The 19,195-nt window shown below is 36.0% G+C and overlaps 1 non-coding gene and 3 pseudogenes across 1 annotated transcript; 1 reads left to right on the forward strand and 3 right to left on the reverse strand.

The window, feature by feature from the left end:
• Positions 1 to 447: 447 nt before the first annotated feature.
• On the forward strand, positions 448 to 1,218 carry LOC132804194 (photosystem II protein D1-like; annotated as a pseudogene).
• A 935-nt stretch (positions 1,219 to 2,153) lies between these two features.
• LOC132804123 (large ribosomal subunit protein uL2cz/uL2cy-like) lies at positions 2,154 to 9,849 on the reverse strand (annotated as a pseudogene).
• A 470-nt stretch (positions 9,850 to 10,319) lies between these two features.
• TRNAM-CAU (transfer RNA methionine (anticodon CAU)) lies at positions 10,320 to 10,393 on the reverse strand. The gene has a single exon. It is a non-coding gene; the product is annotated as a tRNA-Met (tRNA).
• Positions 10,394 to 13,379: 2,986 nt separating this feature from the next.
• LOC132804195 (NAD(P)H-quinone oxidoreductase subunit H, chloroplastic-like) lies at positions 13,380 to 19,135 on the reverse strand (annotated as a pseudogene).
• Between the last annotated feature and the right edge of the window lie 60 nt (positions 19,136 to 19,195).

The raw sequence follows: 19,195 nt of genomic DNA on the forward strand, positions 1-19,195 counted from the left end.
TAGATTTTAGGTGTATACATAAGGAAGGCCGTGTGCAATGAAAAATGCAAGCACGGTTTGGGGAAAGATTTTTGCCTATTTTTTATTTTCTAATTCTAGGAAGTAAATTATCTACTCCATCCAACTAGTTCCGGGTTCGAGTCCCAGCCAACCCATTCTAATTATTCTATCGAAATCATATGTATCTAAATTAAATTTGAATTTTAATCAAAATTTTGTAACTTATTTATTTTTATTCAATTTATTTATTCAGTTTATTAAAAAAAAAATGGATGAATCTAGATAGATAAAAACCTCGATATATCTATGGATGTTGAATATTGGTTGACATGGGTATATAAGTCATGTTATATTGTTGAATAACAAGCCCTCGATTATCTATTTATAGAAAATTCATGTGCTTGGGAGTCCCTGATGATTAATAATTGAATAAATCAAGATTTTACCATGTCTTTACATTTGATGGTTTGGTGTTTTGATGATCCCTACCTATTGACCACAACTTCTCTATTTATTATCACTTTCATTGTTGCCTCTCCGGTAGATACTGATGGTATTCGTGAACCTATTTCTGGATCTTTACTTTATGGAAACAATATTATTTCTGGTACCATTATTCCTACTTCTACAGCGATAGGTTTACATTTTTACCCGATATGAGAAACGGCTTCCTTTGATGAATGGTTATAAAATGGTGGTCCTTATGAGCTAATTGTTCTGCACTTTTTACTTGGTGTAGCTGGTTATATGAGTTGTGAGTGGGAACTTAGTTTTCGTCTAGGTACGAGCCCTTGGATTGCTATTGCATATTCAGCTCCTGTTGTAGCTGCTACTGCTATTTCATTGATCTATCCAATTGGTCAAGGAAGTTTTTATGACGATATGCCTCTAGGAATCTCTGGTACTTTCAACTTCATGATTGTATTCCAAGTTGAGCACAACATCCTTATGCACCCATTTCACATGTTAGGTGTAGCTGGTGTATTCAGCGGCTCCCTACTCAGTGCTATGCATGGTTCCTTGGTAACTTCTAGTTTGATCAGGGAAACCACAGAAAATGAATATGATAATGAAGGTTACAGATTCAGTCAAAAGGAAGAAACCTACAATATCGTAGCCGCTCATGGTTATTTTGGATGATTGATCTTCCAATATGCTAGTTTCAACAACTCTCATTCTTTACACTTCTTCCTAGCTGCTTGGCCTGTAGTAGGTATTTGGTTCACTACTTTATGTATTAGCACTATGACTTTTAACTTTAATGGTTTCAATTTCAACCTATCTACAATTGATAGCCAAGGTTGTGTAATTAATACCTGGGCTGATATTATCAGCCGTGCTAAGTTAGGTATGGAAGTTATGCATGAATTTAACGCTCATAACTTCCCTCTGGATCTAGCTGCGGTCGAAGTTCCATCTACAAATGGATAAGACTTTGGTATTAGTGTATACTGAGTTATTGAACATAAAGGAGCAATAATCATTTCTTGTTCTAGCAAGAAGTTTGGTATTACTCCTTTAGGAGTTTTTTTACTTAAATTTTTTTCTTTACTTCATCTTTACTTCAACATACCCATACATTCATTATGTAGAAATTTTTATTTTTGATATCCTCTTTTCAATTTTTTTTATTTTACATTTAAATTTAAAGTTTTCAATTCCATTTTTTCTTTTTTAAGTTTGAATAATGAAAAAAAAATGATAAATGGTGTAAATTGACTTATTTGTTTGTAATTTGTAAGTTTGTAATTTGTAATAGGGGCGGATGTAGCCAAGTGGATCAAGGCAGTGGATTGTGAATCCACCATGTGCGGGTTCAATTCCCATCATTCACCCATATATATATTTAAACTAAACAAAAAAATATTGAAAATATGAAAATAGTTAACTATATATACTATATATATTAACTAAATACACTATAGATATTAACTAAATAAAGACTAAATAAAGAAAAATTTTAAAATTTAAATTGAAGTATCAACTAAACGGGACCAAGTGACTATTATTTCTTTTTATGCTTTTGTGTTAAGCATATTTATTTTTCTTAATAAACGATTTGCTACAAAAGGAATTTTTTATTTTTTTAGTGAACGTGTCACAATTAATTACTACTTTTTTTTTTTTTTTTTGTAAAGATGAAGAAACAATTTCTATTTACTATAGCGACTAAGAATCAAATTATCACTATATTTATTCCTTTTTCTACTTCTTCTTCCAAGTGTAGGATAACCCCAAGGGGTTGCAGGTTTTTTCTACCAATCGGGGCCCTCCCTTCACCACCCCCATGGGGATGGTCTACAAGGTTCATAACTACTCCTCTTACTACAGGACGCTTACCTAGCCAACATTTCAATCCGGCTCTACCTAAACTTTTCTGGTTCACCCCAACATTCCCCACTTGTCCAACTGTTGTTGAGCAGTTTTTGGGTACCAAACAGACCTCCCCAAAAGGTAGTTTTAATGTGGCTGGTTTACCCTCTTTTGCAATCAGTTTCGCTACAGCACCTGCTGCTCTAGCTAGTTGTCCACCCTTTCCAAGTGTGATTTCTATGTTATGTATGGCCGTGCCTAGGGGCATATCGGTTGAAGTAGATTCTTCTTTTTGATCATTCAAAACCCCTTCCTAAATTGTACAAGCTTCTTCCAAAGCATATGGCTTTCTGGATGTAGATGATGATATCTATACAAATGGATCTTATATATATATTGTTGAAATGTGGTGATCTTGCCACAATGTGCAAGGTAGTTTGGTTACACTTGCACTCTTCATTTTGCAACATCAAAGACCAAGCATTGTTTATGTTTATGCGTTTTATTTTATCTTGTAATGTTTAAGAACAATACCCTTTTTGTAATGCCCTAAGCTCATTATCTAGCTTAAGGCCTTTTTTGTGTAGTTGCCGTAATTGTATTTCCAGCAACATAAGTCCACTTCCTTGCATTCCGTTTGAAGTAGGTTTGGTATTTGGACCTGAATTTTGGATATGATAAACTAGATACGCAGAGGAAGCAGCCGCAAAAGAATGGCCCAATTTGGAGCTGGGAAGGCTGAGTTAAGCCCCAAACAATCTGACCCTTGTGCAGTGTTGTTGCCCAGAACACTGCGCAAAACTGCCTCGGGTTTGATTACTTTTGAATGGGTAAATGGACTTTGTTTTATCTGGTTTTTGGGTAAAACGTAGTTTAATATTCAAAAAGGTTTCCCTCCAATTTTCAAGTCAAATGGAGCTGGTTTTCAAATTCAAATACCTTAGACAAGCTGAACTGCCCATTAAAGAAGGTTTCTTGCATGCCCAGCACATTGATTAGAGTTAGTTGAGGTAGTTTGGCTTGGTTGGTTACTTTTAATGCTTTTGTATTTATTGCTCAATATGGCAGCATGCCTTATTGTCTTTTTGATGTATTTAAAAGTATGAAAATTGTAATGAAAAACGTTGAGAAAGAAAATATTCAAAAAACAGATTTTGAAAAACAACATTTTTGGCTCTCTCTCTCTCAACTACTACATTTTTGGTTTCTTGTTCTTCCCAAAGCTAACAACCTTCTCAAGAACCCTAAACCTCCATTAAAACCAGAAACAAAACATAAACAAACCCAAAAAAAAAAAAAAAAAATCAAGAACCAAGAACCAAGAACCAACAACAATCATTCTTGACTAACACCTTGAATGATTGTGCTCTAGGGTACAACAACATAAACCTACACCAAATTCCATCATGGTATCAGAGCATAGTGTAATTTCTTAGGACCTTGTGAGCTTTCAACCTAGACCATTTTATTTGTGAGAGGATTCCCCACCTAAAGCCTTCCAACCCAAACCAAAACCTCCCAAAAAGACTAGTTGAAACTCACCAAAACACCACCACCTGAGAGCTTGTTCTTGTGTCCATTTTTCAAAACTTTTCAAAAACCATCTTTTTCAAATGGCCTCACAATCCTTTGCAACCCCAACACCACCTAAGTTTGAAGGCCAAAACTATTCCATTTGGAGTATAAAAATGGAAGCCTACCTTCAAGCCTTTGGTTTATGGGAAGTCATAGAAGAAGGTTATGTAGTGGAGGAGTTGAGAGCTAATGCAACCCAAGCACAAAGAAATGCACATGAGGCCGAAGTTGCCAAGGGGTTCAAGGCCCTCACTGCCTTGCACTCCTCCATGAGTGATTCCATTTTTATAAGGATAATGTCATGCACAAGTGCTAGAGAGGTTTGGATAAAGCTTCAAGAGGAGTTCCATGGAAATACTAGAACTCGGCAAATGCAAGTTTTAAACCTAAGAAGAGAGTTTGAGACCTTGAAGATGAAGGAGAATGAGCTTGTCAAGGATTTCATGGAAAGGATGCTCAAAGTGGTAAATCAAATTCGGGTCCTTGGTGAGCAATTGATCGATTAAATGGTAGTAGAGAAAGTATTGGTGAGCTTACCCGAAAGGTTTGAAGCTAAGATTTCCTCCCTTGAAGAATCTAGAAATCTTAGTGAAATAACCTTGAGTGAGCTCATCAATGCTCTTCAAGCAACCGAACAAATGAGAGCCATTAGAAAGGAGGAGACCATAGAGACTGCATTCTATGGTGGCCACAGCAACAAAAAGAAGAACAAAGGAAGGAAGAGCAACAACACCAACCAAACCGGTTTTACAACCAACAACAACACAGACAACAACAAAAATGGATGGAATCAACAACAACAACAATAAAGCCATCAAAACCGAGGAGGGCATCCACCTTGCCCTCATTGCAAGAAGCTTGGACATCTACCATCCAAGTGTTTTTGGGGGCCGGATGCATCTTGTGAATGATGTGGAGGAAAAGGCCACATTGCCAAAGTATGCAAGCAAAGGAGACAACAAGCCAATGTGGTTAATGAAGAAGCCGAGAACCTATTTGTGGCCACATGCCTTAAAGTCACAAGTAGTGGTCTCGGTTGGCTTGTGGATAGTGGTTGCTCACACCACATGAGTTCCCAAAAGGATGGCTTTGTGGAGCTTGACCGAAACTACAAAACCAAAGTGAAGATTGGTGATGGCCGGTTCATGAAAGTAGAAGGCAAAGGAGATGTGTGCTTGAACACCAAGGAAGGTACCAAAATTATAAAAGATGTGCTATATGTTCCTAGTTTATGTGAAAACTTGCTTAGTGTAGCACAATTGGTAGAAAGAGGCTTTGCTTTAAATTTTGCAAAAGATGGATGTATCATATATGATGCTTGTGGTAATGAGTTGTTTAAGGTACCATTGAAGGACAAAAGCTATAGATTGGACCTAGTTAAGAATGAACAAGCCTTAAAAACCAAAGTGGAGTCCATTTCTCAACTTTGGCATAAAAGGCTTGGGCATTCTAGCTATGGTGCCATGAAAAACACCAATGCCATTGTGAAGGATATGCCAAAGATTGAGGAGATGAAAAGCCTATGTGATGTATGCCAACTAGGGAAATCCACACGGCTTCCATTCCCTAAAGCCGGTTCATGGAGAGCTAAGGAGAAGCTTGAGCTAGTCCATTCGGATGTGTGTGGACCGATGAGTTTGTCATCAATTGGAGGATGTAAGTACTTCCTAACCTTTATTGATGACTACTCAAGGATGTGTTGGGTATATTTTCTAACAACCAAGTCACAAGTGCTTGAGAAGTTCATGGAATTCAAGAAGATGGTGGAAACCCAAAGCAATACAAAGATAAAGTGCTTGAGAACCGACAATGGTGGAGAATATACAAGCTTGGCTATGGAGGATTTTTGCAAAGAAAATGGAATGGTGCATCAATTCACAACACCATACACACCACAACAAAATGGTATTTGTGAGAGGAAAAATAGGACCTTGATGGAGATGGCAAGGTGCATGATACATGAGAAGAACATGCCAAAGAAGTTTTGGGTCGAAGCCATATACACGGCTAGCTACATCCAAAACCGAGCATACACCAAAGCCAATGACTCCAAGACACCCTATGAGATATGGTATGGAGAAAAACCATCTTTGGACAACATAAAAATCTTTGGAAGTGTTTGTTTTCTCCATGTTCATCCACACATGAGAGAGAAGCTTGACAAAAGGGCAAATGTGGGCATCTTGGTCGGCTTTAGTGAGGTTACCAAAGGTTTTAGGGTTTTCAACTTGGAAACCAAGAAACTTGTGGTAACAAGGGATGTGAGGATTGATGAAGATGCTGTTTGGGATTGGACAAAGGAGAAGCTTCTTGTCCATGAAGATAATGCTCGGTTGGATGATGGAGAAGAAGAAACCAATGACAATGACAATGAAGAAAATGAAGATGATGAGGAGGATGCACTTGAGACCATTGGAGCCGAATTGGAGATTGGAGATGGTGTTAGAGGAGAAAGGCCATTGCTTGAAATATATGAAAGGTGCAATGTTGCCTTGAGTGATCCTACCAATGCTCAAGAAGCTATGCAAAAGAAAGAGTGGATGGAGGCCATGCAAACCGAAATGGATATGATAGAAAAGAATGAAACTTGGTCTTTGGTTTCTAAACCTAAATACAAGAAACCAATTGGTGTAAAGTGGATCTTTAGGACCAAGTTCAACCCGGATGGAACAATATGCAAGCACAAGGCAAGGCTTGTGGCAAAAGGCTATGCACAACAAGCGGGTGTAGATTATGGAGAGACGTTTGCACCGGTTGCAAGAATGGAGACCATAAGGCTCATCCTATCCATCTCGGCCTCAATGTCATGGAAGGTGTACCACCTTGATGTAAAGTCGGCTTTCTTGAATGGTGTGCTTCAAGAGGAGGTTTATGTCAAGCAACCCGAGGGCTTCATTGTTCAAGGACATGAGGATAAAGTCTACCATCTACACAAGGCACTTTACGGGTTAAAGCAAGCACCTAGGGCTTGGTATGGCAAGATTGATGGTTACTTGACCTAACAAGGCTTTAGGAGGAGTCCAAATGAGCCAACACTATACATAAGGAATGAAGAAGGCATGATTGTTATCTCACTCTATGTGGATGATTTGTTGGTCACGGGTGAAAATGAAAAGAATGTGGAAGTTTTGAAAAATGAACTTGAAAAGGAGTTTGACATGTCAAGCCTTGGTGAAATGAATTACTTCCTTGGAGTGGAAGTGATGCAATGCTCTAGGGGTATTTTCATATCTCAAGAGAAATACATCAAAGATCTTTTGAAAAAGTTCAAGCTTGATGAATGCAAGCCAATGTCAACACCAATGAGCCAAGGAGACAAATACAAGAAGGAGGATGGCACACCAAAGGTAAACCCGACCCTATATAGAAGCATGATAGGAAGTTTGCTCTATGTATGTTCATCAAGACTGGATATTATGCATGCCACATGTGTTTTGTCTAGATATATGCAAGCACCATCCCAAAACCATTTTGTAGGTGCCAAAAGAATTCTTAGATACTTAAAAGGAACACAAGACTTTGGAGTTTGGCATGATAGGCAAGATGTGATGAGATTAAGGGCCTACTCGGATAGTGATTGGGCTGGATGCTTGGATGATATGAAGAGCACTTCGGGGTATCTTTTCTCACTTAGTAGTGGACCATTCTCATGGAATGCAAAGAAGCAAGCAACAACCGCTCAAAGCACCGCCGAAGCCGAGTACATTGCTTGCTCTTCATGTGCAAATCAATGCGTTTGGCTTAGGAAATTATTGGAGGACCTTGGTTATCCTCAAGAGGGTTCAACCATCATCAAATGTGACAACACTTCAGCCATATCAATAGCCAAGAACCCCGTTCAACATGGAAGGACAAAACACATACCGGTGAAGTATCACTCTTTGAGGGAGTTTGAAGAAAATGGAGAAGTAAGCTTGGAATATATCAAGACTGAAGATAACCTTGCAGATTTCTTCACCAAGCCACTTCCAAAAGCAAGATTTGAGACCTTGAGGAAGCTTCTAAATATTTTAAGCAAGAACACCAAGGAGGAGTGTTGAAATGTGGTGATCTTGCCACAATGTGCAAGGTAGTTCAGTTACACTTGCACTCTTTGTTTTACAACATCAAAGACCAAACATTGTTTATGTTTATGCATTTTATTTTATCTTGTAATGTTCAAGAACAATATCCTTTTTGTAATTCCCTAAGCTCATTATCTAGCTTAAGGCCTTTTTTGTCTAGTTGCTGGAATTGTATTTCCAGCAACATAAGTCCACTTCCTTGGATTCCGTTTGAAGTAGGTTTGGTATTTGGACCTTAATTTTGGATATGATAAACTCGATATGCAGAGGAAGCAGTATAAAAAATAATGGCCCAATTTGGAGCTGGGAAGGCTGCGTTAAGCCCAAAACAATCTGACCCTTGTGCAGTGTTGTTGCCCAGAAAACTGGGCAAAACTGCCTCGGGTTTGATTACTTTTGAATGGGTAAATGGACTTTGTTTTATCTTTTTTTTGGGTAGAACATATTTTAATATTCAAAAAGGCTTCCCTCCAATTTTCAAGTCAAATGGAGCTGGTTTTCAAATTCAAATGCCTTAGACAAGCTGAACTGCCCGTTAAAGAAGGTTTCTTGCATGCCCAGCACATTGATTAGAGTTAGTTGAGGTAGTTTGGCTTGGTTGGTTACTTTTAATGCTTTTGTATTTATTGCTCAATATGGAAGAATGCGTTATTGTCTTTTTGATGTATTTAAAAGTATGAAAATTGTAATGAAAAACGTTGAGAAAGAAAATATTCAAAAAACAGATTTTGAAAAACAACATTTTTGGCTCTCTCTCTCTCTCAACTACTACATTTTTGGTTTCTTCTTCTTCCCAAAGCTAAAAACCTTCCCAAGAACCCTAAACCTCCATTAAAACCAGAAACAAAACCTAAAAAAACCCAAAAAAAAAAAAAAACAAAATCAAGAACCAAGAACCAAGAACCAACAACAATCATTCTTAACTAACACCTTGAATGATTATGCTCTAGGGTAAAACAACATAAACCTACACCAAATTCCATCATATATATCATATAATTCTTATATATATCATATAATGAAGTACCGCATGAATGGATATATAGGAATCAAAATCTATCGAGTCACTCATGTTATGATCTTCTACATCTTAGGTCTTCCCGTTCCTTCATCTGGCTTATGTTCTTCATGTAGAATTTAGACCAAATGACTCTATGAAATTACGTTGATACTTCCACATATTACAGGTAATGTAGGAGAAATCTCTATTTTTCTCCTTGGGCTTAGCTTTCAACTCGCCTTTGACCATCAAATGAAATGCGAAGAACCCGTCCTCCTCTCTTTGAAACAAGGGGTGCTTTTGGTTCTGTCGGTGCTTGAAACAATTTTTTCTTTTCCATATTACTATATCTATAGAGTCAATAATTTTATATGAGGAACTCCTGAACTCAATCACTTGTTGCCATTACTCTTCAGTTTTCTACCGAGGTCTATCCTGTAGAGGGACTCAAATTGTAAACCTAATTGGTTACTTCCAATTACATAAATCAATAGATCAAACCGCACTCAAAGGTAAGGTATTTCCTATTTTTATAGGAACTTCTGTACTAGAAACAATGGTATCTCCAATTATAGCCCCTCTGGGATGTAAAATATATCTTTTCTCACCATCCCCATAGTGTATGAGACAAATGTATGCATTTCGATTAGGATCATATTTTAGAGTTACGATTCTACCATATATGCCTTTTTCATTTCGTCGAAAATCGATTTTATGATATAGACACTTATGACCTCCCCCTCTATGCCTTGCGGTAATGATTCCTCTGGCATTACGACCTTTACCACAATGATGCTGCCCATAGATCAAATTATTTCATGGATTGGATTTCACTTGATTGTCTATGACTCCTTTGCCTGTGCTTGGGATATAAGTATTGTATAGATGTATCGCCATGCTATTAAGTATTTTGATTTAAGTTCTTTTCTTTCTAACAGGTGGAATAGAATAACTCGGTTGAAGCGTAATGGTCATATGCCTGTAATGCATTGTATGTCCTGTAATAGGTCCCATTCTTCTACCCTTTTCTAGTAGTCGATGACTATTCATAGCTATTACCTTAACACCAAAGAAGAGTTCAACCCAATGCTTTATTTCTGTCCTAGTTGATCCTGATTCGACATTAGAAGTATATTGATTTTTCAAAAATAACCGAATACTTTTGTCTGTAAATATAGCATATTTGATTCCATCCATAAATCTATTTTCTTCCCTATGAGTTATAGTCTCAATAAGAATGCTAGTTCTTACTGTTCATATGTTATGATATGAATATACCATACCAATTCGTTATGTATGGATGATGAGATTCCATTGATACAGAGCCAATTCCAATAGACTTATTCTATTGAAGGGTCCCATTGGTATGCATCCAGTAGGAATTGAACCTACGAATTCACCAATTATGAGTTGGTCGCTTTAACCATTCAGCCATGGATGCTTAGCGAGGATCCTCGTACATAGTAAATAACCAAATTCCAATTCAAATTAAATCTTTAGGATAAATCAATGCAATTTAGGAGGACACACTGAAAGGAAATCAATTCAAATCCTGGATTTTTGAATTAAGAGAGATATCGAGAGAGATCAAAACTTCTCACTATTTCTTAGATTCATGGACCCAATTCAATTTAGTGGGATCTTTCATTCACATTTTTTTTCCATCAAGAACATTTTATAAAACTCTTGGACTCCCGAATTTGGAGTATCCTACTTTCAAGCAATCAATATTTCACGATCAAGGGTGTAGTACTATTTGTAGTAGTGGTCCTTATATAGTGTATTAACAATCGAAAGATGGTCGAAAGAAAAAAATCTCTATTTGATAGGGCTTCTTCCTATACCTATGAATTTCATTGGATCCATAAATGATACATTGGAAGACTCTTTTAGGTCTTCCAACATCAATAGGTTGATTTTTTCGCTCCTGTATCTTGCAAAAGGAAAAAAGATCTCTGAGAGCTATTTCCTAGATCCGAAAGAGAGTACTTGGGTTCTCTCAATAACTAAAAAGTGTATCATGCCTGACTCTAGTTGTGGTTCGCGATGATGGAGGAACTAGATCAGAAAAAAGAGGGATTCTAGTTGTAAGATATCTAATCAAACCGTCACTGGAATTGAGATCTCACTAAAAGAGAAAGATATCAAATATCTAGAGTTTCTTTTTGTATATTCTATGGATGTTCTGATCCACAAGGGCCATGATTGGGAATTGTTTCATTGTCTGTCTCTGAGGATGAGGTGAAACATAATCAACTTGAATTTGGGATAGCTATTCGAAATCTTACTGAAAGATTGGATTTGTTATCTCATGTTTGCTTTCGTGAAAAAATACCAATTAAAGCGGAGGGTTTCTTCAAACAACAAAGAGCTGGGTCAACTATTCTATCAAATGATATTGAGCATGTTTCCCTTTCTCGAGAAACAAGTGGGCTATTTCTTTGCAAAATTGTGCTCAATTTCATATGTGGCAATTCTGCCAAGATCTCTTCTTTAGTTAGGGGAAGAACCCACAAGAATTGGATTTTTTGAGGAACATATTGAGAGAGAATTGGATTTGGTTAGACAAAGTGTGGTTGGTAAACAAGGATCAGTTTTTAGCAAGGTACGGAATGTATTGTCAAATATTCAATATGATTCCACAAGATCCAGTTTTGTTCAAGTAATAGACTCTAGCCAATTGAAATGATCTTCTGATCGATCCAGAGATCATTTTGATTCCATTAATAACAAGGATTCAGAATACCATGAATTTTAAAGATACTTATTTAAAGATGTCTTTATTGCATAGAACTTTATCTGCATTGTTGAGAGCTTTACTTAGTGGTAATTTGAAAATTTGGGAAATATTGATTGCTAACTTTAAAAAGTGTAATTTTTACCATAATGAGCATGTATTTCTAGATTTTGTTGTAATAGTGTTTGACCCTGGAGAATTGATTTGGTTGCACTTACGAAAGGAAAGGTTTCCTAAACAAAGAAAGTCAAAGCTCATGCTGTATTATACCAAATGATACGAACCTAGGACGACCTGCTCCTAAACCCGTATTATATTAGCCCGGATCTCAATTAAGTTCAAGTTCTAATGGAATGGACCTCATTCTTTGGTGCTTGGACAGATTCGGTTCTAGTCTCCTTCCTTGGCCAATTTGAGCTTTCTTCTTTGACTTTCAGCTTTGGCTTGCTCTCATAGATGGGATTGTTCCTCCAGCCACTTGAATTGGACCTTCCACTGTTGGAAACACCTCCAAACCATGATCTTACACCCCTCCTCTTGAATTGATGCTCTAATTTAATAGCCACACGCAACATCTCCTCCAATTCCACATATTGTTGCAATTCTAGTTGATTGGCTATTTCACGATTCAAACCACCAAGAAACCTTGCCATGGTTGCTTCCCTACCTTCATTCAAGTTCAATCTCATCATAAGCATCTCCATCTCCTTGTAATAGTCCTCTACGGATACATGTCCTTGAGATAAAGATTATAGTCTTTGATGCAGCACCTATGATAGTGTGATGGTACGAATCGCTTCCGCATGGCTCCTTTCATTTGTCGCCATGTAGTAGTCAAGTCATCACCAACTCTCCTTCGGGTGTTTTGCCCATTGGTCCACCATTGGCGTGTATAATGGCCAAACTCCATTGCTGCCAATTTCACCATTGGAGTGCATAATGGCCGAATTTGCTGTATTGCTTGCTGGCTTTACTGTATTAGCCTTTTCTTATTTTTCCAAGCATGGGCAACATGTGGGCCTTCATATTCAGTTTATTTGGCATCCTAAAAAGCATCTAGAAGCTGATTTGGAGCTCAATTTGGTCAAAGATTGGTCAAAGTCAACTTAGTCAAAAAGCTAGTATTATAGTTTCCTAATTTGTTTTTACTTTTTGTTTTAGGAAACTACCATTACTTTTTGGCTTTTATTTATTTATTTTCTGGAAAAATAACTTTAGGAAGGTTTTTATTTTATTCTTTCCATTGTAAATTAATTAATTCCTAATTTAATATAAAGGAATTAATTAATCAAACTTAGATTAGGAAAGGAAGTATAGTTTCAGCCAACTAGGTTTCTTTATGTGTGGTGGCTGGTTTTCTTTATGTTATAGGGTTTTATTTCGTGGATTTGTAGCCTATTTAAAGGCTTATTTTTCAATATGAATAAAACTTGGATTTGACTAAAAAAAATACTTGTGAGATTAATTATCTCTTTGTTCTTTGAGAACACCTAAAGCACCATTAGAGAATTGGTTGTTTTAGCTTGATTTATCAATAGGTTTTCCATCCCCTATTGTGGCGTCTACATTATACCAAGGTTTCTAACCACAGGTTGGTTAGGGGTTGAGGTCCATTCCATTAGAACTTGAACTTAATTAAGATCCGAGCTAATATAATACGGGTTTAGGAGCAGGTCGTCCTAGGTTCGTATCATAGTATCATCATAATATCAGCCTATTTCATTCTTTTAACTAATTGAGGAAGAATTTGCAAATTGATAAAACCTGATGGGCGAATTTTCCATCTCCAAGGAAAACCATCCTGATCCCCTATCAGAAAAATTCCCAATTCTCCTTTTGGGGCTTCGACTCTCACATAGAGTTCTTGTTTCGGTAATTCAAATGTAGGAGAAGGTTCTTTACTAATAAATCAATATTCAAAATCATTCCATTTAGGATTCTTTTGTCTATCAAAGTATTAGATTTCTAAATTCTCATGTGGAGCTCTTGGAATTCCTTCCAAAGCCTGTTGAATAATTTTTATGGATTCTGACATTTCACAAATTCAAACTAGATAACGAGCTAACGAATCTCCTTTTTTTTGCCACTGAAGTTCCCAATCAAATTCATCGTAACACTCATAATGATCAACTTTACGAAGATCCCATTGTATTCCAGAAGCCCACGGAATTGGTCCTGATAAACCCCAATTTATTAATTCCTCTGTACCAATAATGCCCACTCCTTCAACTTGTTCTAAAAAAATAGGATTTCATGTAATAAGTTTTTGATATTCAGCGATTCTTGTTAAAAAATAATCGTAAAAATCCAAACATTTATCTATCCAGCCATGAGGTAGATCAGCAACTACTCCTCTGATATGAAAATAATTATGCATCATTCTCATAGGGGTGGCATCTTTGAATGGATCATTTTTTAATTATCTTTCTTAGAAAATATAGAAGAAAGGCATTTGTGCACCAATATCTGCCATAAAAGGGCTGAGCCATAGCATATGAGAAGCTATACGACTCAACTCCAACATAATTACTCTGATATAGCTGGCTCTTTTAGGCACTTGAATATTTTCCAACTGCTCCAGGCCATTTACGGTTATGGCTTATGTGAACATAGTAGCTGTTGGAGTTTGGTGTGGTTTTTGGGTTCACTTCGCCAAGAGTGTTGTACACAAGATGTTAGTCTTGTGCATAACCTTTAATCTAGTTTTCAGTTTGGTATTTAGGTGATTTTTGCATTTGTTTTTGGTATGATGATATTGAGTTTTGTTAGGGTTTTAGTTTGGAAGGAAGAAGAAGAAGATGAAGAAGAAGAGAAAATGCTAGAGTAAGCCTGACAACTAGATAGCACAATAATTCTTCATTACATTCATTTGTTGCATAATATAGATACAAAACTTGGTTCACACATGTGAAGTATGTGTGAAATGAAACAAAGTCTTTTTAAAATTCAAAATACAAATTTCCCCCCCCCCCCCCAATAATTTAATAAAAAAAATGTTCAAATACCAGCTGCACATGTAAGTGTACAAATATGGCAAAGGTTGGCAAGAATTTGAATTCCAAAAACTGTCTCCTTCCAAATCAGGTAATACTAGTTTGACCTGATGAAATGCTGGGATATCTTCATCCAAATTGTCTGATGTTTTACATATGGCATTTCGAAATATTAAGGATAAAATATGGAGAAGACCCGGTCCAAAGGAATTGGTTAAGGCCTTCAATTCTTCCCAAACCTGTGGCCCATAACTGCTGGAAATCACAGCAGTTATGCCAAGTCGAAACCTATATATCTTAGGCTTTCCAAGTCCGTTTTGAGTCATTATTTTTTATATATATTCTTTCACATGTCTATTATAACATATCCAAAAATTATAACCGGGTTCTAAAGACCCAGGAAATTCCAGCCCCAACAATGGACCTATGTTGTTGGAAACACTGTTTCCAGCACATAGCCATTTTACAAAATCAAATCAATACCCAACAAAGAGATCATTCCTAAGCTAAATACAATAAAACTTAGGCATTCAAAAGACATTAACAGGAATATAAAATATAGACATAAATATTCTATTAGGTCATTCGACAAAATATTTCTTACAAAGAAAGAAAGAGGGTGCAAACCTTGGTGGATTTTGGTTTGCACAAGGTGGCAAGATTACCACATTTTCAACAGTAGCTAAATAATCCCAACGCGTTACATGATACGAACCTAGGACGACCTGCTCCTAAACCCCGTATTATATTAGCCCGGATCTTTAATTAAGTTCAAGTTCTAATGGAATGGACCTCAACCCCTAACCAACCTGTGGTTAGAAACCTTGGTATAATGTAGACGCCACAATAGGAGATGGAAAACCTATTGATAAGTCAAGCTAAAACAACCAATTCTCTAATGGTGTTTTAGGTGTTCTCAAAGAACAAAGAGATAATTAATCTCACAAGTATTTTCTTAATCAAATCAAAGTTCTATTCATATTGAAAAATAAGCCTTTAAATAGGCTTTGAAAGAAACAAAGTAAACCCTAAAAACCCTAGGTAAAACAGGCCACACAATAAAGAGTTCTATGGTGGCCGAAATTCTCACTCCTTTCCTAATCTAATTTGGATTAATTAATTCCTTTATTTTGAATTAGGAATTAATTAATTTACAATGAAAATAATAAAATAATAACTTTCCTAAACTTATTTTTCCAGAAAATAAATAAATAAAAACTAAAAAGTAATGGTAATTTCCTAAAACAAAAAGTAGAATCAAATTAGGAAACTATAATACTAGCTTTTTGACTAAGTTGACTTTGACCAATCTTTGACCAAATTGAGCTCCAAATCAGCTTCTAGATGCTTTGTAGGATGCCAAATAAACTGAATATGAAGGCCCACACGTTGCCCATGCTTGGAAAAATAAGAAAAGGCTAATACAGTAAAATACAGTAAAGCCAGCAAGCAATACAGCAAATTCGGCCAAATTGTTGAAGCTGTCCGTACAAGCCCTTTTTGATTGCATTTGAGGCTGCTTTAACTTGATTCCATGACCTCTTAGGCATATGTATTGAACCCATAAAGCATTGGAACCATTTCATGCTTCTCGGACTCCAAAAATGTACCAAAACCGTCACTCGGGTCCGTATCGGCTTCCACCACTTGGATGCTTAGAATAGGCTTTGTATCTTCAAGTATGGACAAGCTCTATTGAGATTGATTACCCCCTGTATAAATACTTCCAGGTTGTCCTTAAATCTCTTAATTTGAGCTCTTGTGATTGGCCTAGTCTTCATCCGTGTCGAGTCAGCATCCCAGCGGGTTATCGGTTGAGCGGGCTCGGGTGGAATCACATCATTCCCCTCCTCTTGAAAAGGATTTGTCCTCAAATCAAGATCATCACCTGCAGCAAAAGGAGTTAAATCAGCAACATTAAATGCAGCACTCATGTTATACTCACCCGGTAAATCAAGCTTGTAGGCATTCTTGTTATTCTGCTCCAAAACTTGAAAAAGTCCATCCATAGGCGGCATGAGCTTTGACTTTCTTTGTTTAGGAAACCTTTCCTTTCGTAAGTGCAACCAAACCAATTCTCCTGGGTCAAACACTATTACAATAAAATCTAGAAATACATGCTCATTATGGTAAAAATTACACTTTTTAAAGTTAGGAAACAATATTTCCCAAATTTTCTATCGTGAACTATTTGTGTCAATGGATTAGAACAGAACCTTTTTTTTTTCAATTTTTTTTTTTACTGTTCAAATAGAAAAGAAATCTGTTATTACATGGATACACATTTTTTTATGGGAAACAACATAGTGGTTGTCCAACAAGATACTACAACTCCATATAATAAAATATTGCCTTGGGCGAGTCACATATTGCACACTTACCGCCTGTTTTATTATGTGGTTTATTATTTTATAGATTTTATTTATGCTATGCTTGCTTTATTGAACTCATTTCATATCATGGTTCAAAGGTTAAAAATCGATGAGGATTACTAATCCTTTTTGAAATCCGAAGTAGTTCCCACGGAACCCCTCGGAACCTCTGTCAATTGCTCAATCAATTACTTCTTTGTCGGAATGCTAATAAACATATTACTTGCTTTTATTTTATCCATACCCTTTTTTCCTTCATTGGTTTTTTTCTTTCTTTCAATGGATATTGGGATTCATATTAAAAATAATCCAAAATACAGGAATTAGAATCATACGAATAAGAGTTCTCTTTTGATTAGTTTCGATTATTAATTGGAATAAATACAAATTAAATAGAACTAGATGAAGAAATAGAATTGGGACACGACACTATGTAATTTACATATGGAATTGATATCTATATATATGAAGATAATAATGTAGATTGATATATATTAAATTAACCTATATCTTTAGACAATAAACTTTATACAGTACAATGGCAATACTAGATATTATGGTAGAAAGAAAAATATGAACTTTTCTTTCTACCATACTATCATCTCTCATAGAATAATGCTGATCCTATTTTGTTCATTTCATTCATTTAATACGTGAAATTGGAATCTTTTTTGTTTTATTTCTTTTCTTCAATCATTGACAAGAACTAAAAAGTCAAGTTTAATTCAAATTAATCGCTCTGATTTACTGGTTTTATGTATATTATAAGTAAGAAAGCAGTAGGAACTAGAATGAACAGTGCAGTAGCAATCATCGTTTCATTTTTCTTTAATTAGCAATAACTCGGGATTTAATCCCATAAAGATGATAAATCTTTCATTTGTAAATTCAATGGGATGAATTATGTCTCGATGTAATCAAGTCGATTGAATGTCATAAATAAAAATATCTAGGCTATCGAATCAATTCATCATCAAAAATTGAATAGTATAACATAGGAAGATCTTTTATCCATACCGACTTCAAAGGTTGATTCTTGATCCAATCAGAAATTCCTTATATTAATTTAAATTTTGATTTATCATTCTTTTCCATTCTTTTTTTCTATAACTTACCGCCTTCCTTGTACAATCATCTGATGAAGTATCATCTAACCGCCTTTACACTTACCTTACCGTTGATTTTAACCAAATCTAAACAAACAATCGAAATGAAAAAAATGATGGATCTGGTTGGGAATGAAATTCAATTATTTGTACTCCCTTTCATAGAAAAATGGATAGACGAATTGGTGTATTTTTGTTATTTTATTGGAGTTGGATCCATCGGGACTGATGAGGCTCGAAGCCGCAGCTTTCACCTTGACAGGGTGGTGTTCTAACCAATTGAACTACAATCCCAGGGAAATAACGTAATAAAATAAAGTGTACAGTATACCTATTATTAATGATTTCATTCAAACACTTTCGATTTAGATTTTTGATTAGAATTGTCATATTGGAATAGAGAAGCAAGTGATATATTTCTATCCATATGGATATGCGCTTTAGCGAAAGTGGCGTGGATTACCAATAATATTTTTGTTATTGCCAAATCAATTGGATAATCAATCTTTCAATGAAAAAGTTTGTTTTTCTTTATTTTACTTTTGTCCTTAGCCTTTACACTTACCAATCCTGATATGAATCTAGATCATTAGAAAAATCAAATTTTGTTGGAAAAAAAAAATTAATAGAGTAACTAAATAGTGGCAAAGATATATAAAAAACTTTTACTTTTTTTCCTATTGGGATCGAGCATTTTGGGAAAAGAACAAATGGGTTATATCATGGTAGATTGGCAAATTATTGGGCCGAGCTGGATTTGAACCAGCATAGACATATTGCCAATGAATTTACTATCTGTCCCCATTAACCGCTCAACCCAGGATAGGAAGAAGCAATTTCATGCTTATTGATAGTCCATGATCAACTTCCTTTCATAGTACCTTATCCCCAGGAGAAGTCGAATCCCCGCTACCTCCTTGAAAGAGAGATGTCCCGAACCACTAGATGATGGGGGCATACTTGCCCGACTGCCATCATACTATGCTCATAGTATGAATAGTTTTTTGAAATTGTCAATATACAATATAATAGAAT

Source organism: Ziziphus jujuba, chromosome 6 (assembly GCF_031755915.1).
Source record: "Ziziphus jujuba cultivar Dongzao chromosome 6, ASM3175591v1".
In the NCBI taxonomy this organism is placed as follows: Eukaryota; Viridiplantae; Streptophyta; class Magnoliopsida; order Rosales; family Rhamnaceae; genus Ziziphus; species Ziziphus jujuba.